Source organism: Aethalodelphis obliquidens, unplaced genomic scaffold, assembly GCF_003676395.1.
Source record: "Aethalodelphis obliquidens isolate GAN/ISIS:26980383/991018 unplaced genomic scaffold, ASM367639v1 scaffold34, whole genome shotgun sequence".
Taxonomy (NCBI): domain Eukaryota; kingdom Metazoa; phylum Chordata; class Mammalia; order Artiodactyla; family Delphinidae; genus Aethalodelphis; species Aethalodelphis obliquidens.
The window spans coordinates 10,840,292-10,862,118 of record NW_020837978.1 but is presented as its reverse complement, the minus strand read 5'-3'; the positions used below and the strand labels follow the sequence as shown (position 1 = coordinate 10,862,118).

At 46.2% G+C, this 21,827-nt stretch overlaps 1 long non-coding RNA gene across 3 annotated transcripts in view; it reads right to left on the bottom strand.

Moving 5' to 3' along the window:
• The window catches only part of LOC113631764 (uncharacterized), a 193,006-nt gene that overhangs the window by 85,492 nt on the left and 85,687 nt on the right, over positions 1-21,827 (bottom strand). For all 3 annotated transcript variants that reach the window (XR_003437560.1, XR_003437558.1, XR_003437559.1), the window contains exon 3: positions 1,367-1,466. This is a non-coding gene — a long non-coding RNA (uncharacterized LOC113631764). The remainder of the gene's footprint in view (positions 1-1,366; positions 1,467-21,827) is intronic.

The following is a 21,827-nucleotide window of genomic DNA, read 5'->3' as shown; positions in this document are numbered from 1 at the left end:
TAAAAGATAAAATGAATCTGTATATAAAATGTCTGTTAGCCTTGTTGATCATTCGACGCACAAGCAAGTAAGTGAACAAATAAAAACCCACCACTGCGTAAGGTAATGGAGCCTGTGGACTAAAAAGCCCAAAGTTACCAAAGTCTCAGCAATATAGACCCTATACCATAAAGAATAATTTACAATTAAAATATAATGTTTTTTTCTTGGATTCAGGAGAAAGTATCTACAGGACATGCTGATGTGTGTGACAGGAATGTCTGACACCACAGACATTTTTTGTTGTTTTTTAAACAAAATCTTACCAATAGGTAAGTAGGTAAAGAAGGAAGTAATCTTGTCAAAGTTAGAGGATGCCCCGTCCCTATCCGTACAACCACACATGCACACATGAGCAACATACGTGCACACTCACATGAGCACACATCTGCATTGTGACCCTTGAAGAGGCTTCACAGAGCGTAGTCAGAACATCTCTGCTTATATTTACCCTAACAGAGCCTGAAGCCATAATAGTTGGGCTTGGCTTGGTGCCTAAACTGTAAATTTGTAATTAGTTCCAGAAAAACAAATGATACTCAAATGAAGAATGAGCTTGGGAGAGAGGGAGGAATCTGATTTGGAATGTCTGCATGTTCTTATGAAATCATCTGTGAAATACGGGGAATCTTGAGTCCTGGGTTTTAGCTTTGGCTACGAACGAATCTGATTACCTTGAATAAGTTACTGAGGCTCTCTGTCCTCCAGTTTTCTCCTATTTGTAATGAAGAATTGCAGTAAAAAATTTCTGTCTACCATCCTTCATGCAGATGCTGCATGCTACCATATGTAGAAAAATACATTCCAGAAACAAATACTAGGATGCCTAAAAATTCTTTCCCATGAACATTCAGTTCTTTGGGCAATAAATAAAAGAAAACAGGATTATTCTGCTAAATACAGCCTGTCATTTCAGATGCCTCTGACCCGTCTTTCATCAGGCATACCCTTCCGATGGTGGAACAAATTCTTGGATTTAGAAGGAACAGACAACATGAGGCTTCAACATCATCAAATGTCTTAACTCACCATCCATGTAGTGAAGGGATCTAGGAGTGGAACTAACCACAGTCTGATGCTACAAGGGCTGGCAAATCACTGCATGCACGGGACTTGATCCAGTCCTTTTTCTGGATTTCCAAGTGACTCGACCGTACACCATGAGCTAAGGCATCATTGGACAAGAGGAATGTGCCACTGGGTGGACCGACGCCAGGTGGTGATAATTTAGGGCTCCATGTACATGCTCAAACATTCATGACACGATGATGCAAAACAACTTTGAAGCACAGACTCCTTGGAAAGGCCACAAAACATACTCACTTACCTTCTGCCTGAAGTGATCTTGTCCGACTGCTGTTGGAACTCTTCCCCTTCCACGCTCCTTTGTTTGGCTGCTACCTTTTCACTCAGACCTTTATTCTCCCCTAGTGGAAACAAAATGTTCAAAATTGTAATTTTGTCATCACAGAAAATACTGACTCTATATTCTGAATGAAAACAAAATCCGTATTAAAAACACATAGTCAAACATGCTTCGAGATGATTCCAAGTATGTTTATATACAGTTGGACTCATTCTCAACTAGACCATTCCTTTTGGGAAAGATCTTTTGGGATATCCTATTATAACAGTTCTTTTACTATTAGCTTCTGGAATTATTTGGAAATCATTCCTCCTTAATTAGCTTGGCTAATTGAAATTTTATGTATAGGATTAAGACAATTTCACCTTGACATTGGTTTTTATAGGTTGTATAGGTTCAAGTGAATAATCAGGGCAGTTCATGAAATTCAAGATCATGTTCTGTCTGAAGAAAGAAGGAAAACATAGGGCTTTCTTTTCTTAAAACAACAGAGAGACCAGTCATTCATTTATTCAACATTTATCTAGTGACTATGTGTCAGGCATCGTTCTAGGCACTGCGTAGCCAGCAAGGAGTAAAACAATCTACTTTTGTGAATCTTCTCTGTAAGGATACTCTGGGGACTGGCAACGTGTGGTAGAAAAGGATAGATTTGCAAAGTTATATTTAGCTGTGCCGTCTGCAGGTTTTAGTGCCACTGCAATTGTATGTAATGGAAACAAGAACCCTTGATATTTTATCAGAAATTACTGATACAACAAAAATAGGCCAGAAATAGAATAAGTGGAGAAAATTGTCTAGATTTAATAAATTCCTATAATATTAGTTATTTTTACACTGCAAATTTTCTCCTGAACTTACTTTTGTGTGACAAAGAAATGTTATCTAATAAAATAGTCAAATTGAAGCTATATGCCCTAAGAAACAGAATGACAGAATAGAAAAGGCAATAGCTTTTTCTTTTAGTTCTGGACATGAAGAATTATCCCTGAACCTCAGTAAGCCTCAGTTTTTCCCTCAGTAAAATTGAAGAAAGAGATTGCTATTCCACCTTGGAATTAAGTAGCATTTATAATTATTGTATTCTTCTTTAGGACAGGCTAAATTTGTGAGAGCAGAGACCATGTCTGTCTGTTCCCCCACATTATCCCAAGTTACACAGCCTATGAGGCATTCAGAAATATTTGTTGAAAGACAGTACACATTTGTCAAAGACTGTTGCGAGGGTGACATGAGAAAACATATGACAGATTATTTGAACACTGTGAAATATTTTTAAGTTAAACTCACTTTGTTTCCTGCTTTCTTGATATTTTTGCAGTTTGGATAAATGCTTGACCTCTCTCTGGGGATAACCAAGTTGCTTACCAGGAAAACCTTGGTCCCAAACTTTGAGAACAAAATCTAGCTTACTAGCTAGCTACACTAGCAGTTTTTCCATTTTGCCCTGAGATGATCTATCCTTCCCCAGGGCTTTCAAAACAAGGTTTCAAAGTGAAACTTCGTCACAGTCTCTGAAAGCATCTTCTTCTATTGGCACCAAGATAGGATGTCATGATGTCCAGCGGTTCAGATGCAAACCCCAGCAGCGCTCTGCGTCAGGCTTTGAAACAAGCCATCTTGCTGTAATGAATGGTCAGGATAGAGACCCACATGAACCCAGATCACGAAAAGATTTGGGCAACATCCTGAGAACGCATCACAGTAAGTCACGTAGCATTAATCATCCATCAGCCCCACCCTGTTGCTCCTTAGGAGGAACCCAGTTCTTTCCCAGCATTTCTTCACCCAAGTCCACTGCAGTTGGCTACCTCCAGTGGGGTGTCCGTCCCCATCCTCAGCCATTCTCCGGGGCAGAGGACCCTGCTAGCCCTCACTCACAGCTCTAAGTGAGCTCAGCATTTCAAGGAAAAGCATTTTCTTGAAAGGTCCCTTCAAAACAACGGCCCTCATAAATTCCCTGTGACATCTCTGGCCCCTTGGTGTCTTCCTTCTACTTTCCAAAGTAGATGGCATGTCACGTGCGTGGTGTGTGAGCCCCTCGTCTCTGCTATAGACCAAGCAGCCCCCAGCCATCGGCTTCACCTCATGACTTAGCAGGTTCCCAGACTCGACCATCCCTCCAGCTCCCTTCGGTGCTACCCAACGCCATCTCAAGCCAAATCTCGTCCAGATGGTGACCCGCTGAAGCTCTCATCATGGGTATCCGAGGGCTGGCTCCTGGCAGTTCTGCATCACTGCCCAAATCAATCCATGTAGAACAGTGGCATGATGACCACACCGTCTGGCATCACGTCCGAAGTGTTCCATTTATTTCCCTTCAGGGACATCAATGTATATTTTTTCCTACCTTCAATGAATGCCCTATTGAAAACCCTAAGGAGAGACAGCTAACTGTGAAGGACAATTACCATCAGCACATAAGTTCCAAGGTTTTACGATGTGTCTGACAGAATCAGACACAGATACTTTACCCTGGGCGCTTATAATTTCCCGGGAAACCCGCATTGTTCTGCCCACACCTGGTGCCCTACTAAGTGCTGCTGACCAGTGACTGGACCCAGATGTACACTGAACCGTTGCTGTTTAGTTTCCTTCTCTCTTTCTGGAGGTGAAGGATTTGCTGGGACCAAATCCCCAGGGGAGCAAATTTGGGTGCTGAGTAATAAGGTTGAGATGGACTCCCAGGGAAGTCTTGTGTAGGGAGCCATTCTCAGTGTGTGTGTGTGTGTGTGTGTGTGTGTGTGTGTAGGGGACAGGGGATATTGTGAAGTCTAGTAGGGAAAGATTAATTCTTTTGAAGTACCAAGAAACCCAGGAGAACATACATCTGATAGTAATGATGAGGAAGAAAAGCTCTTTAAAACACTTCTAAAGGTTGTTCCTGGAAAGGAAGGAAAAGCTAAGATGTTCCCCCCACTTCCCTCTCACCTCCTTCCCTCAGTGTTATATTTAGATCCTTACTGGAGCAGAGTTCCTCCTCCCATCCAGCAGCCCAGGGCAGCCCCCTGTCGCCATGGTGGCAGAAGATGCCAGGACAACACCTGGCTTCCTGAGCTAGACTGCAGATGCCCCAGCCCCACACAGACCAGCAGAGGCTGCATCCCGGGGGCTGTCCACATGGGCACCATGGGAAGGCCTGGTTGCGGGGGCCTTCACAGCCTGGGACAAGGCCAGGGCTGACAAACGCCAAGCAGCTGGAAGAGGAACAAGTGGGACTTGGGAAAGGGATGGAGTAAAGCTTCAGAAGAAAGTCGAAGCTGACACTTTGCTGGCACAAAATGACATTTTATCAGCTATTGGGAAAATGGGCCACAAGTGCTTGGTCCTAAGGGATTTGAGTGGTATTTATTTTTATTTTAAAATAATTCCAGACTTAGAGAAAAGTTGAAATAGAACAAAAAATTCCCATGATAGCTTCACCCAGATTCCCCAAATGTTAACATTTGCCTTTACCACATTTCCTTTGTCATTCTCTCTAGATGGACGGATATGCAGATGTATAGATATAGACATGGATATACTGATATAATTTTCTTTCTGAACTAAGTTGCAGTTATTATGTCCTTTTGCCCCCAAATCATTCAGATAATGTTACCTAGTTGATAGACCTTATCCTAATAATGTCCTTCAGAGCAAAATAATTTTTTTTCTGGTTCAGGGATCATGTGCTGCATTTAACTGTCTCACCTCTTTAGTCTCCTTTAAACTAGAATCACTCTAGAGTCTTTCTTTGTCTTTTACGAACTTGAAATTTTTGCAGAATGTTCCTCCATTTGGATTTGTCTCACGTTTCCCAGGTTTAGATTCAGATTATGTACTTTTGGCAGGAATGTCACAGAAGAGATGTGTCCCCCTCACCCACTGTATCAGGAGGCAAGTGAACTTGGTTGGTTCCATTAGCAGTGAGGCTGACTTTGATCACTTGGCTAAAGTTCAGTCTTCTCGGTTTCTCCACTAAAAAGTTACTGTTTTCCTCTTTGTAATTAAAAATAATCTTGTGGGGAGATACTTTACAATTAAGTCAATAGCCTGTTTGTCATCAAGCTTTCACTGGCCAGGTTTAGTAGCAACCATTGATGTTCCTTACCTGAATCAACTGTCATTGTGATGTTTGCCAAATGATAATTTTCTAATTTCGCCATTCCTTCTACATTTATTAGTTGGCATTCCACCTCCCTTTCCCCCTTATTTTTAAATAAAATTTATTTATATCAGTTTGGCCTCATGGATTCTTATTTTATTTAATGGATAATCATCTATTAGTGTGAAATTTATTTTTAAAGAGTGACAGTGATACACTGGGATCTGATGGGCCACACAGAAGTGTTGCTTGACTTTTTCAGTGGTCCCTGGGATACATTTTCTTCTAGAGTCCTGGGAAATGGAACTTGCTGTTCATGAGTTGTTGGTTTGGATTGCGGTCAGTAAAGAAAACTGACCTGGGGCCAACACAACTGCCCAGTCCGCAGTTATTCATTGTGGGCGGTGTTAAGAAATAATCTCCTTCCCAGAGGGCCAGTATTTGGGGCCTTTGCAGGGTTGCTGTGACCAGTGGAAGGAACTTGGACACACAGGAGTTGGATGGTATGCTGGCCAACTTGAAGGCAATGAAGATCAACTCAACTAATTCTGGAATTCATCCGCCCTTCGTAAAAGGCAAGCAGATTGCACATGGGATTGTGAACTGAAGATCGATGAACGTCAGTGATGGGGGTGACTTCCGCATCCTAGACTCTAGAACTCTCATCGTATGGCTTCCTTTTCACCCTCCCCTGCCTTTCTCTTTGATCTGCCCCCTGCTCAGTCCCTTGCTTCTCATCAACTTCTTACTTTTATTACTTTTTTCTGATTCATCTGCTTGTGCCTTAAGCACCCGAGGGCCTAACTTTATCCAAAAGATCAGGTCTCAGATCTGAAGCTTTTACTTACTGAACTCTTCTTAGAACTGAGTGTACCAGGCCATGGTCACTTGTGGGTTATGTTTTGGAGGAACTGGGAAGGATCTTGTATTGGTCAAAACTCTTTGTGAGGGCTTCCCTGGTGGCACAGTGGTTGGGAGTCCACCTGCCGATGCAGGGGACACAGGTTCGTGCCCCGGTCCGGGAAGATCCCACATGCCATGGAGCAGCTGGGCCCGTGAGCCGTGGCCGCTGAGCCTGTGTGTCCGGAGCCTGTGCTCCGCAACAGGAGAGGCCACAACAGTGAGAGGCCCACGTACCGCAAAAAAAAAAAAAAAAAAAAAATCAAAAACAAAACTCTTTGCAAGCAACAGAAATCAACTCAAGCTAGTTTAAATACAAAAAGACATTTACTATAAATATAAAGAAGCATCAGAAAAAAACCCAAGAGCAGAAATGTCAACAGATCTTGGGGAGGGTTTAAATCGGACTGAAGTGCGCCCAGGTGCTCTGTCATCTGTGCCCGTATTCTGACATCAGCCCCATTCTCTTCTCTCCTCTCTGCAGACTGACTTGTTCTGCATCTCCGGTCCAAGAGGGAGAATATGTCTGCCCCTTTGGAGACAGAGTTTATAGTTGATGGTGCCAGTGAAAGTCCAAAAAAAGAGGAATCTTTGTGTATTAGGCAAATATCCCAATAGATATCCCTTAGGTTTATTACCCCAAATTTTCTCTTATTTATGTCTTAAATTCCACTAGTATTAAGTCTTTATTTTTTTGTTAGAAATCCTTCTTCAGGCATATTTAATAAAATGTTAAACAATTTAACAGTAAATTGTTGGGAAAAAAACGAAACAAAGGAAACACACCCCCCCCCCGCGTATAATCTATTGTCTAGTGACGGTGTTGTAAATATTTGATGTCCATTCTTCTGTCCTCAGTTCTTTGTGTGTGTGTGTGTGTGTGTGTATGTGTGTGTGTGTGTGTTTATTAACCACATGGGTACAATATTATACATACATTGTTTCAGCACTTGCTTTTCTCACTTAATTATCAGCATGTTACCTTGCCATTAACATTTATTCTAAAACATAATTTTTAATAGTCACACGGTCTTCCTTCCTATGGCCGTGCCGTAATTTAACCAATTCTCTATGTATCAGACAGTTGGTGTCCCTTCAGTCCATAAGCCAACCCAGGCAATGAGCTGCCTTTGCTCCAAGGCTGTCATATAGCTTTGACTCTCTTCCTCTGGTCAACATTTCTCAGCATGGAGTGGACCAGGCTTCCAACCTCAGCCAGGAAGGTTCTCTCTCCCAGGAATGTGGAATTGGGGCCTAGAGATTCCCAGTTTTTTTGTGTCGTTATGCACATTTTTTGGTAGCTGGGAGGCGGCCATAACTTCCCATGGGGAAGGAGAAGCAGAAATAAACAGCTGACTAAGATACAGATGAAAAAATCAGGGACAAGAGATGGAAGGAAAGTAACTCCATGGATTGTCAGTGATTTTTCATGTTCAGGTTTTAGTCCTTAGAGTAGGTTGAATAATGTTGTCTCTTTAAAATTCCTATCCACTTGGAACCTTGGAATATAGCTTTACAAGAAAGTCTTTGTAAATGTAATTAATTAAGGATCTCAAGATGAAATTATTTTCGATTTAAGGTGGGCCCTCAATCCAATGAGTGGTGTCCTTATAAGAAGAGGTGGGGCACAGGGACAGAGGAAAAAGCCACGCGAGGACAGAGGCAAAGATCAGACTTATGCTGTCACAAGCCAAGGGACACCTACACCTTGGGGCCACTAGAAGGGGGAAGGGCAAGAATGATTCTCCACTGGAGCCTCTGAAGGGAGCAAGGCCCTACTGACACCTTGGTTTCAGACTTCTGGCTTCCAGAACTGTGAGAGAATAAATCTCTGTTGTTTTAAGCCATCTGGTTTGTGGTACTTTGTTAAAGGAGCCAGAGGAAAGAGATAGCAGTCACTTCCCAAGGACCAGCTGCATCGCAGTCTTTGACTCAGGCAAGAGGGGGCCCCTGCCTTGAGCCCCTTGCCTTGGAGCCCCCATCTTAGGATCCCTGCTGCACCCTCCCTCTAGCCAAGCCCTCCCCATGGGGGCTAAGGGATGTGCCCAACTGAAACCCAAACTTTCTTCTTTGAACCATACTCCAAAAGACCAGGATCCCTGAACTCCCAGCCCAAATGGCCCAAGCCCATTTGGGGACCCTTTCCCTGGGTTTTGGCATTTCACCTTGCTATTACATGTACCCCTAGATCCAAAGACTAGGTTAGCGTGGTAATTTGCAGGGGGTGAGAATGGACTTGAATGGGTGGGCTGGTGAGTCCACACATGTGATGGTCAGCAAGGTCCCTCAAGATGTAGAGCTCACCAGGAGGTGAACAGAGAAAAAGGGCCAGTCAGCGCCAGGGGACCAGGGGGCCTGGGATGAGATTGTGGCTTTCCACGTGCTGCATTTTCTGACACAAAACTCTGAGAAGTCTAGTTCTCCGGATTGTTGTGAAGGTATATTTGTCAAGGTAGGGAATCAGATCATTATATTTAACTGTTCAAATATTATATTTATAGCTTGATTATAACCCTTAAATACTGAGACAACTGGAATGGGGACCTTCATTTGTCCTCTTGCCGAAAGTTACAGATGTCAAAGTCAGGGCTGCCCAGTTGTATTCCTAACCTCAGTCCCATGAGACATGTTTGTCTTTGTATCACCAACCCCCCTCCTTTGCTTAGGCTGGCTGGTCTTGGCTTCTGCCTCTCGCCTCTACAGAATCTTAGTGCACTCTATTTTTTCTTCAAATTTAGGTTACTTTCAGTTTGTGGCCATTCTGTTGTAAATTACACTACAGTGAATCCAGATGCATACATTTTTGTGCATATCCTCAATTAGTTCATTAAGATAAAGTCCTAGAAGAAGGAATGACTAAATCACGGGGTGTAGAGATTAAGACTTTAATACACAAAATTCTTCCGCACAGGTGGTTTAAGAGGATGCCTCTTCTCCCCTCCCCTCCCTGCCAATGATTAAAAGGTGTCTTCCAAGGATTATTCTTTTCTTTTAACCTCAAATGCATTGAATTCTTAGTGAAAATACGTTAATTTGATCACTCTTCTGCTCCATAGAACATTCTAGGAAATATTAGACCCTGGGTTTGGAGCTATGCAAGTCTTGCTAAAAGGGTTTAAAAGGTGTAGACAGGTCTTCACAGGTGGTAATACCGAGGGCAGTGAAGACAAACATCCTCCCTCTCCCAGCTTTGCTCAGGATGTCAGAGTTCAAACTCTCCTTTTATATGTTACTGAAGCTACTTTTCAAACAGCACTTTGGAGAAGGAATCCCAGGGTCCCCTATATGTGACCTTGTACATCTTATTTTTGTTTTCTGGAGATGTGAAAGGGTGGTAATATGATGTAAGGGTACCAATAGCTTTCTGCTTCTGAATGTCGGCTGTGGCCTGTCTTGCCACTCCCTTGTGAGGAAAAGAGTGAAAGCATGACAGCGAAACAGTAGACGTGTACGGCTGGTGGGTGATGTCGCCGTCACCAGCATGGGGAGAGAGGAGGGACTTTTTTAAAGGAGTTGACAAAGGCTTTACAAGCATATAGGTCAGAAGGGGGAAGAGTCATTATTTCAAGACCAAGAAGAGTTGAAAACCAAAGATATTCATCATTAAGTCCTTCCTGGGCAGTTAAGTTAAATTAAAACTCACCCTTATATACTTCCTAAATTGTCTGACACACACACACACACACACACACACACACACACACACAAATGGACTGCACGCAATTCTTCAGCCTCTGCCTGTGGAAACAAAATCAATATTGTGTTGCACATAAAGCACCTGTTTAATTTAAAATTGCATTTTATAGTCCATTTACCCCACCGGAGTAGCCCAAAGTCAGTCACTTCTTTCTGTTCATTTCCAAGCTCCAGCTCACTTTCCATTGTTCTCCTTGTCAGTGTTAAGCTTGTGAAGGGGGCTTTGAAACAGACAAGAAAAGCTCCAAGCAGGAAACCAGCCCTGAGACCTTGGGTGAAAAAAGCAGCGCACATACACACACGCGTGCGTGCGCGCGTGCACACACACACACACACACACACACACACACACCCTCGCGGCTCTAAGCTGGCATGTATTTAGCTTTTTTGTTCTTCCAATTCACTGTAGCATGAAGAAGGAAGAAAGAAAAAGAAATAGCCTCAGAAGAGGTGTATGCACGTGTTTGTGTGCCCACGCGGTGCTGTGTTGGACACATGGGTTATGATGTCACAACTGCAGACAAATAATCAAAGTGATACATAAAGTATGTTCTCTGCCTTAGGGGCCCGGGTTTTACTTGTGTAATCTTCTGTCCCTCAGTCAGCTGGTTCAGTCCTTGCATCACAGCATAATTCCTTCTTCACGTAAGGAAGGGAAACCTTCCACGAAACAGTAATTATGCTGAGCTAAAACAGGCATTACAAACACCTGTCGTCCGAAGCATCCATGTACTATATCGTTCAGAGGTTTCTAAGAGACCTTGTTCATAGTTACTACATGTGGCAGCAACAAATAGCCCATAAACGCATACAGATAAGAAATTTAATTTCCTTTCATTTTCTTCAAATCTGTATCTATTCTGAGTCTCCATCTGTCCAGGTACTTGGGACATATTCTTGGTCAGTTCATGGTCCCCCGCTTTCTCCATGTAAACTCTAGGGTGACAATGTTCTACCAAGATGCCAGGCAGGGTATAGGTTCCTGTTGCTCTGTATTCACACTGGCGTCCACTGAGATGCCCATTGCTGGCCTGGTCCCCAGATACCCATCCACACAGTTGGCCACAGCCTCCATGTTACTCCATTATTCTGTCTTCTCTCATTCACAGGCTGTTCTACTCCTACTCATGCAGAGACGCTGAAAACTCTAGAAAACCCCAGCTGCCTCCCTGCCTCTCCCAGGTCCGTGGAGTTCTCTGGCTGCTGCCACTCTAGAGGCTGCAGACCACGCCGTCTCAATCCCCCCACACAGCCCTCTCTACTCCAGAGTCTGCCTTCCTTGCAAGGCCCCCCCTGAGAGTGGAACACAGATTCCATCTCCCGACCCACAGACACCCCTGAAGCCCAGGGCTCTCCTAGCAGACGCAGGGCGTTTTCCTAGTGACCCCATCTCTCTCCTCTGGCTCATCGCTTTCCTCCAAACTGGGAAATCCTTTCAGATCTACAGAAGCTGCAGCAGACACCGTGGGCGCCTCAGCCAGATCACGGGGATCCTTCAACTGTCCTTTGACGCCCATGTCCCGCCTTTGTGCGCATTTGCTTTTAATGTCCTGCACCTGTGACTCTCTTCTGAGTCCCCCGTGGGGCTGTTGGAACTGCTTTCCGTGAACCAAAGCTCATACACATGCAGAGAGCCTGAAGGGTCTAGGAGTTTATATCCAAACCTCCCGCTCCCAGGGTGGTCTTCAGCCAAAGCCTGATGGGTGAGGAAATAGAAAAGCTCAGCTCTCTTATCTCGAGTTGACACAAACTCTGAGGCATAATTTATGCTGCAGGATCAGGCCGAGGCTGGCAATCACACTCTTTCTGGCCGTCCTCCTTTCTGTAGTGGACGCTGTGGTGCGCCGCCCAGACCCCCTCCAGGACGGCAGGTCTTATCCCCCAGTGACCGGGAGTGCTGCCACCGACAGCCCTGGCTGGGAGCCCTCGTGGGAGCTCAACCCAAAGCCTTCTTGGGGCAGCCCTCATCCATTGGCTGGCTGATGCCGGCGTATACACACAAATGCCTTACCACAATGTGGGGCAATGCTGAAGGGCCCCTCCACCTCCAGAGCCCTTCCTGGGGTCAGCTGAGGCCTTCACAATCTGCCTCCCAGCCCAACTTCCTCTTTTACCCAGTCCTGCTGACGCCCCTTCCTTTTCCCAGGTGGTAATGCTGGACGCGTTCTCCAGTGACCCTCCTGCACAGGGAGCAGCGGGTGGGTGCAGGGCTCCAGAACGTACGCTCTGGAGACACACTACCGTGTTAGGGAGTTGGCTCTGCTACTTGCCAGATGCCTCAGTTTGTTCGGGCTGCTATTAACAAAATAGACTGGGTGGCTCACAAACAACAAACGCTTCCCTCTCACAGTTCTGGAGGCTGGGAAGCCCAATTCATGGTGCATGCACATTTCAGTGTCTGGTGAGGGCCTGTTTCCCAGACGGTCATCTTTTGGCTGTAACCTCACATGGCAGAAGGAGTGAGAGCTCTCTCTTGGATGTTTCTTATAAGGGCACTAATCCCATTCATGAAGGTCCCACCCTCATGACCTCCCAAAGGCCCACCTCCTAATACCATCACCTTGGGGGTTAGGATTTCAACATATGAATTTGAGGGGGACACAAACATTCAGCCTATAGCATCAGAGGTGCCATTCTGGGCAAAGTACTCCATTTCTTGTTACCTCAGTTTTCTCATCTGTAAAATAGAGATGATAATAATACCTATCTTACTGGGTTGTAATGAAAATTAACATACATAAAAACATGCTTTAAATCATGCCCAGCACATAGAAAGTTTCCAGTAAACGCTAGCTATTTTATAATGTATACAAGATCTTCAAATTTTTTTCTGAGGAGGACAAGACTTTTGAAATTCAGAAGCCTGAAAAACACTCCAAGCTTCACCTATGTCATTGCTTCTTGAGATAATGAGTGTAGAACAGACTAGCTTGAAAGAAGGAAATGGGGAAAAGGAAGGAGGTGGGGAGAAATGAAAATTGGTTAATATTTCAAAGTATTATCCTGCCGTGTATACTTAGAACCTTTCATCTTGGAATAAGCCAATGCATTGACCATGGAAAAAGTCATCTAGTTATCCTGAGACAAACCTTTTTTTTTTTTTTTAAATCAGAAGTCACAATGTTTGATGACCATTTTTCAGATCCTTAGCGTGCTTTCTCTTGTGCTGTTTAGTCAAACTGAGAGCTCAAAGTTTCCCGTTAAACCAGGCCAAGTCTGAACAGGATCACAGGAAAAAGATACCATCAAATTAGTCGAAAGGGTGTAGAAATAGTTTTATTTGGTGGGAGGGGAGGAGAAGGCAGGGGTTAGTTCTCTGTTCATTTCTACGTGACAAGGAATCTTCCCCAAAACAAGGTGGTTTCTGGTTGGAGGGCTATCTTGGACTCTATAGATATCAATAAGGGAGCCTTTTCCTCCCATGGCAGGTGTGCATGCTATGCTCTGCCCGGGACTCACAAGAAACCTCTCCTCCCTGGTATAAAACAACGGCTATGGGAATTCTCTCCTGACTGAAAAACAGGTCTAAGACTCTCACCCCTTGTAACCTTCTTAGCTACGTGCCTCATCCAGTCGTAAAGCTAGCGACTTTGGTGGGGACACCTTATTGACAATAGCGTTAGGAGAAGAATGGCTTGGATTTGGAATTAAATATTTATAATCCCTCTCTGGGGGCAGTGAGCTTAGCACAAGGCATCCGCGGGCGTTGGCTCTCCTGAGGTATTTTTCTCATTCTCCCTGGCACGGATAAAATCTAAACTGTACTTAAGAAACAGTGTTAAATGTGTTAGTTCACTGAATCTGGCATTTATAATGCAATTTAGCCAAGTTTTATATTGACAGCATGACATTTTTAAAGGGCCCTTTCTGATTAACAAGGTTCAGAATCACTCCCCTGATTATGCTCGAGGAGTGAGTATAAAACGCTACAGGCTCTGGAAGCAATGAATTGAGGCTCTGTTAGCGTTCGAGGCATTTTGCTTTCTTAGTGACCATTTGGAGGGAGGATCAGGCTGGGGCTACATTTTTTTGGACAGAAGAAAATGTTTTCTTGTTTTTAGGGGACTTTCTGTAAGAAAAAGGCCTCAAAGAGCAGAGGGGCATCCGCAGATTGCAAGCCAAGGATGAACAGGTGATCCAAACTTGACCTTTTGCTTTTGGTGTCTGGATAAAGCAAAGATCTCCAGCTGGGGGCGGGCCAGAGGGGACACAAAGCTCTCTTGCCAAAGAGCACGTTGAGAAAGTGCTTAATGTATCTTAGCTCCATTCCCATTCCCGTTCCTCTTACACTAAATATTTCCTGAATATCCCCTAAATATCCATCAATTGCCTTTGGGTCTCACATAGGAAAGAAGGGAGACGTGTGAGTCTACTTCTACAAATGGAGCAAATGCCACACAAAGAGGGACATAAATTGTCCCAGCTGCTTCCCAGTGGAGCCAGACGTGAGTCCACTCCCCTGAAGACGATGATCTTAGCAACCATCTGCTGAGCATCTGCGCGGGTGCCAAGCACCTTGCTAACAGTGCTACCTATTTTTTTTTTATTGTGGTCAAATATACATCCTGTAAAATGTTCATTTTTGTGTACATTTTGCATGTGCAAGTCAGTGGCATTTACTATATTCACACTGTGCCTCCCTCACCATCCATCTCCAGAATTCTTTTCATCTTGCAAAACTGAAACTTCATCCTCATGAAATAACTCCCCGTCTTCCTCCCCCAGCCCCTGGCAACCACCATTCTACTTTCTGTCTCTATCAACTTGACAACTCTAAGAACCTCAAGTAAGTGGAATCACACATCATGTGTCTTTGGGCAACCGGCTTATCTCACTCGGCATGATGTCCTCAAGGTTCCTCCATGATGTATTGTGTGTCAGAATGACATTCTTTTCTAAGGCTGAATACTATTCCGTTGTATGGATATATACCACGTTTTGATATCCATTCATCCAGTGATGGACATCTGGGTTCCTCCACCTTTTGACTGTTGCAAATAACGCTGCTGTGAACATGGATGTACAAGTGTGCGCCATCTATCTCACTTCTGATGCCTATGATGATGCTGGAGCAGAGGTATTGTCCCCATTTTACAGGTGGTAAAACTGATACTCAGAGAAGTGACCTGCCTAGGACTGTTCTCCTAGTGAGTGGTGATGCAGAGATATGAAGCCATATCTGCCATCCTCCCCACCTCCATCCCCTGGTTCAGTTCAACCCATGTGTTGTGTCCACCCAGCATCAGAACTTCTGTTAGACAGCAGGTGTCCTTTAGGACAATCTCTCTTCTTCATCATCACTTGTGACATGCTTTCCTATTAATGGGTTGATCGGAACCTGGTGAGAATCCAGTAATAGATACTCAGGGAGTTCAGAGATGTCAGATGCCCACTCCTCCGCATGCAGGGAGGAATGGAGTAGTCGGAGAATTTAGGAGATGGCTCCTGTGCGTGCGGGTGCACCAAGAGGCATCTGGGCAGGGGATTGAGAAGTTCCATTCTCAAAGCCACGTGTCAGTCAACCTGAGATCCAGAGGGGAGAGGGCAGACCCAGGAGGCAGCATAGGTACCTAATTCTCATCCTCTGCACCGCACGCCCTTGGGGAAAAGGATACAGAGACCCATCCAAAAAACCTGCCTTTCCTGATATCTAAGATTACAGTCCAATGTCTCTGGACCTTGGACTCCATACTGATAAAGTATTTCAAGGAAGACTCTTTTTAACCTAAACGGAAAGTGTAACATGTCTAACTACTTGTGGGCATGGCCAAAATGATCTGGTTTGCAGAATCTGACTTGCACAGGTTTTATTTTGAACTAAGGAGGAGGAAGGAGGTTAGGAGGTGCCCAACGGCTAGAGAAGCAGAGTGAGAGTGGGAGTGGCTGCTGCCCCGGCTGGCCCCGCCCACTGTGTCCATGTGGCCGTGAGCTAAACGGAGGGGGCCATCCTCCAAAAGAGGCACAAGGCACAGGCCCTGCACACACGTTCCCAGAGGACAGGAGAGGGCGAGGGGAAGGAGGCTCTACTTCCCCAGCGCAGGCCCCGGCTCCCTGAGAGCATCGGGCGATGGGGGTGATTTCCCGGGAGCCTCGGCAATGGCAGTGGGGAGGGATCATCAGGCGACTTTGGGGGCTGTCACCAATGGGGGTCACCAGCGAGGAAGAAAACGGCAGGTGCTAGTTGAGGAGCAGCTGACAGATGGGGGCCTCCGGATCTGACGGGGGCGGGACTGTTAGTGCCCCTTGGTGAGTGTGAGTGCGTGGGACAAGAGCCAGAGCAATGGGGGCTCTTGCACGGTTCCCTTGGACCGTGGGTCCCTGCTGTGGTCAGGCTCTTAGAAATGAGATGACCTTTAACATCTAACCCACATCTAACCCTCTATGACTCTAAGTGATATTAACTGTGCTCTGCAGAGTAACACAGAGTAAGACCCCAACTGGGAGGCAGGAAATCCCGCCACAAACACCATGACAATGGTTCACATGTTGTTCTGATGAGCTCGGGGCACATGGCTCCGTGCCGCTGATTCCGGCACTAATGCGAGACCCGTGGGCCCAGGCACCGCATCTGAGCTCCGCAGCCTCTTCCCCCTCCGTCATCCTGACTCGGGGCACCCGCTCCCCCAGGCACCCCCATCTCCCCGTGTCAAAGTGGCACCAGGCAGCATGTCACTGTGAAAGGACCCGTCAGCATTTCCATTCCAATCACTGCCTTTGGAGGGATTTATTATTTGTCCATTAAAATAAATTAAAGCCTTACTGGAATACAGGACCTTAGCATGTAAGCAATTTGTTGGAGGGGTTTTATTTTGGAGGGGGTGGTGTGTATAATGTAAAAGGAGGTTGAAATTTATCCTGATTTATTTGTAAGCTAACAGAAAACACCGTCAAAGGAAGATTTCACAGTCAGTATACATTTTCCCCCCTAGAAACAATAGCAAATGACAGTCAGGCAGGGCAAATCTAACTTGGAAAGACATTGCTGGGCACCCTTCCTCTTCGCAAATATCAAAGCCAAGCTCTCTCTGTGGCTCAGCTCTAATGAATTGACCAATTGATTATCTAAATGACAAAGCTGCAGGCACATGGTGCACGTCCCAGGCACTTTCTCTGGGAGGTTTCCTGGGGTGGCCTAATGTCCCCCAGCTCTGCTGACAGGGCAGCACCCTAATAGCAAGACCACCGCTAGCAGAAACTTCTTCAGAAACTCCTGCCAGCCATAACCCCTTTCCTTCTGTATTATTACTGGGGAAGAGGGCCCAGACCCAGCACCAGAGAACATGCTTTTTAATGACTGTGTTTCCAAGTGATTTCAGTGGCAGGAGGTTTGGACTGGCTGGGTTTTGTTTGTTGTTGAAACCGAAAAATATGACTTTACTAAGGCGGAACTGGAAAGAGGCTTTCGCTGGGAACTTCCAAAGATGGTTGTCAGTACATTTCTTAGCCTAGGTTGGCAGGACCGAGCGCTGAGATGAGAAGGGAAGAAATCCCAACAGAAATGAAGCCAGAGGTTTACCTGGCTTGGTGAGGTGCTAACAGCTAACAGTAGCTCTTTCTACCGGCAGGTGCCAATCCCTGTTCCAGCGGCTTCATACGTATTAACGCAGTGACTCCCAACGAAAGCTTCGTGAGTCGGGAGGCGCCACCACCCCACTTTCACTGAAAAGGAGCCTGAGGCCCTGAGACGTGGAGTGGCTGGGCCCCAAAGACGCAGAGAGCATGGGGTGGGCCCCAGCACCACACTCCCAGCCAGCAAGCCCGGCCTGTTCCCCTTCATTGCCGCAGAGATGCCCCAAAGGGCAGCCCGAACAGATTTGAAGGAAGGGATTGTCTGACCCTTTGCTTTTTACCTTGAAAATAAAACGGTCACTGCTTGGGCACTAGAAGGAAGTGTATACGTGTTGGTGTGTGTGAGTGTGTGGGGACCCATGTGCCTGCCTCTACCTCATACTTAACATTGCGGCTTTTAGAACTGCAGAGAAAGGACTTTGGGGAGAACGCATCCGGTCCAGAAGCGCGAGGTGGCCTGTCCACAGCCTTCCTCACCGCGCCTACTGGCGGCACAGCAGGACCTGGTACGCACCTCGCCACCTCCGCCCAAGCTCTTCTGACCACAGAGGAGAAGCACAGGTGTGCTTTGACAGAAGAACGATGAAGACAGAGTTTGCTGACATGTTCAGAAGGGCAAGATGAGACCAGCCCAGGAGGGAATTAGCATTAGCTGCCAGTCTCGGGAGTTGGGAGTGTCCAGAATCTTCCAGCAAATTCTAACCCTCGTGTAGGAAACACACTTGTTACTTTCGGCAGTTGCAGGAACATAAAAGGGGCGTCATGCCTCACTTGACTTGAGCCCCCCATCATTCCCTAGGATGGACCACCCACCTTTCCGGAGAGGTCCTTGTTTTCCACTTACAAACATTCTTGTCTTGAAAAAAGGTCTAATTAGGGGGAAATGCTGTCAACAAACATTGCCTGGGCAGTGCTCCAATGGTGCCTGAAAGACGCCCTCCTTCCCAGTTCCTTGGAGCCCAAGAAGGAACAGACCTGCCCTCTGCCACCCCACCCCAGGGATTGCCCTGGAGAGGGGCAGAGACGCTTCTCAGCCTCGGCACACAGATCTCCAACATCGAAGCCCTCCCTCAAATATTGCTGGTTTGGATAAAACCTCAAAACATAAAGAGTAAACATCTTCCCCCAGTTAATTTTCTTAGTTATTCTTGAACAGCCGTGACTCCTCTTTTTAACCCCCTCTGTCTTGGTGGGGGGACCTTTTCCATATCCTTTGAGAGACCACTAGTCCTCACACAGCTTTTTAAAAGTAGAAAAGGGAAACATCCTTCTTGCAGGTTTTGCCTCTCCATTCTCTGTTTCCTATGGAAAGTCTGTCACCAGTGTCCCTTTGAGAGGAACTGCTTCCCTGGCAGGAGTTCCCTCTTTGTTTTTTTTGTTTTTTTAACATCTTTATTGGAATATAATTGCTTTACAATGGTGTGTTAGTTTCTGCTGTATAACAAAGTGAATCAGCTATATGTATACATATATCCCCATATCCCCTCCCTCTTGCATCTCCCTCCCACCCTCCCTATGATTGCAGCTCTATCTACAATAGCCAGGACATGGAAGCAACCTAAGTGTCCATCGACAGATGAGTGGATAAAGAAGATGTGGTACAGGGACTTCCCTGGTGGTTCAGTGGTTAAGAATCTGCCTGCCAATGCAGGGGACACGGGTTCCATCCCTGGTCTGGGAGGATCCCATATGCCGTGGAGCAACTAAGCCCGTGCGCCACAGCTACTGAGTCTGCACTCTAGAGCCCATGAGCCACAACTACTGAGCCCACGTGCCACAACTACTGAAGCCCATGTGCCTAGAGCCCGCACTCTGCAACAAGAGAAGCCACCACAATGAAGAAGCCCGCGCACCACAACGAAGAGTAGCCCGCCACAACTAGAGAAAGCCCGCGTGCAGCAACAAACACCCAACGCAGCCAAAAGTAAATAAATAAATTTATTAAAAAAAAAGATGTGGCACATATATATAATAGAATATTACTTAGCCATAAAAAGAAATGAAATTGAGCTATTTGTAATGAGGTAGATGGACTTAGAGCCTGTCATACAGAGTGACGTAAGTCAGAAAGAGAAAAATAAATACTGTATGCTAACACACATATATGAAATCTAACAAAAGATTAAAAGTTTCTGAAGAACCTAGGGGCAGGACAGGAATAAAGATGGAGACGTAGAGAATGGACTTGAGGACACAGGGAGGGGGAAGGGTAAGCTGGGATGAAGTGAGAGAGTGGCATGGACATATATACACTACCAAATGTAAAATAGCTAGCTAGTGGGAAGCAGCCGCATGGCACAGGAGTTCCCTCTTGCATCCTGAGGGAGCATGTTGGCTGTGTGTGGGGGGGGGGGAGCTCGGGGGGGGAGGAAGCACAGATATGAAGGAGGCCAGGCAGTGGCTCACCCTAATTCCTCTGGGTGCCCTCTGCCGGAGTGATGAGGGTCGGAAGGCACCCCGGCTGGGTGTGATACAGGCCGGGGTCTGGATTCCAGCCCAGCAACTAGAATCCATGTGGACAGGTTAGCTAGCTGCTCCACAGCTTACTCACTGATAAAAGTAGAAGCATGATGTCCACTGCACAGGGGCTGCTGTGAGGACTAAATAAGATGACCTGTAAACCTCGCCTGGTACCTAACAGGTTGTCAGGAGATGCTGGTTCTAGTGGTCACCTAGAGCAGGCGGAGGGGACACGACCAGATTCAGGGTTGAGGAGGCCACTCATCTCTCTCTCTCTCTCTCTCTCTTTCCACCAGAGGCACAACAAACAATTTTTCTCGTCTCAAGAAGAGACCGAAAGCCAGTTGCCACCGCCATTTCTTGCTTCCCTCAACTTGCAGGAGCCACAACTGCCTCCCTTTTAGTATTCAAAGTGCTAAGTAATCAGCCCTTCCATCCAATTTTTTCAGGCAAAGAGAGATGCGAGACCACCAGGTACACCTCGAGAGAGTAGGCTGCCCCCAGCAGACCGACGGGCGAGGGCTCTGAACAAGCATATGCTGGCCTTTCCAGGATTATTCCTCACTAGATCACATACTTCCCAGGAGAGACCTGAAATACAGGCTTCCACGGGACAGGTCACTGATGTATATACAGCTCCCAGAAAAGTGCCTGGCAGATGCAAGTCCTCAAAAATGTGTTGAATGAACATAGAGTTTCTGAGCGAATGAATACTTCAGGGGCAGAATGGCTTCAAAGGCAGCCAGCCTCAGACCTGCTTTCCATCTCACCACTTACTAGCACTGAGCATCTTTTTTTTTTTTTTTTTTTTTGCGGTACGCGGGCCTCTCACTGTCGTGGCCTCTCCCGTTGCGGAGCACAGGCTCCGGACGCGCAGGCTCAGCGGCCATGGCTCACGGGCCTAGCCTCTCCGTGGCACGTGGGATCTTCCCGGACTGGGGCACGAACCCATGTCCCCTGCATCGGCAGGCGGACTCTCAACCACTGCGCCACCAGGGAAGCCCAGCACTGAGCATCTTGAAAGTCACTTACCCTTCTCCATTCTGTTGCCTTATTTCTAAAGTAAAGAAAATCCCATCGACTTTGGGGAGAGTCTTATGGATTAGGGACACGTCACATGCAGAGAAGAAACCAGAGTGGCCTGGCACCCTTAGGTAGTGGGCCTGAGGACCTGGCAGGAGCATCTGGCCCCCGCTCTGGAGGGGAAGAATGTCATCTTGGTGCTGCTGACCTTGAGATACTGCACATCCCCTAAGCCTACACATCCATGACTCTCGGCCCCAAGCAGACTGTCTCAAGGAAGGTCATGTTCTTGTAATGAAACAGGTCATCCTCCTCTCTGGTGCCCCTTGGGACAAAGGATCCACACTGGCAAGACCGTGTCCTCGTCACTGCTGACCTTGTACCTGGATGTCACCTTCCATCTCAGCGCTTCCTCTCTCTCGGGTGGTTCAAGGCCAAAGCTACCAAAGGACACCCCTCAGCGGGGATCGCCTGACTGAGTCATGGACCCTAAGTCTGCAAAGCAGTTTGGTCAACTATATACCAGCAGGACATCTCAGTTTCAGAAATACCCCGCCTTCCAAGATCAACTTATTCCCACTGTATCAACATTCGCCGTCTGTTTGCACTAGTATGGCTTTGATAGAACTTGTATCAGTATAAATATTACTTTAGCTTTTAACTGCTAATTATATCAACATAAACTTAATT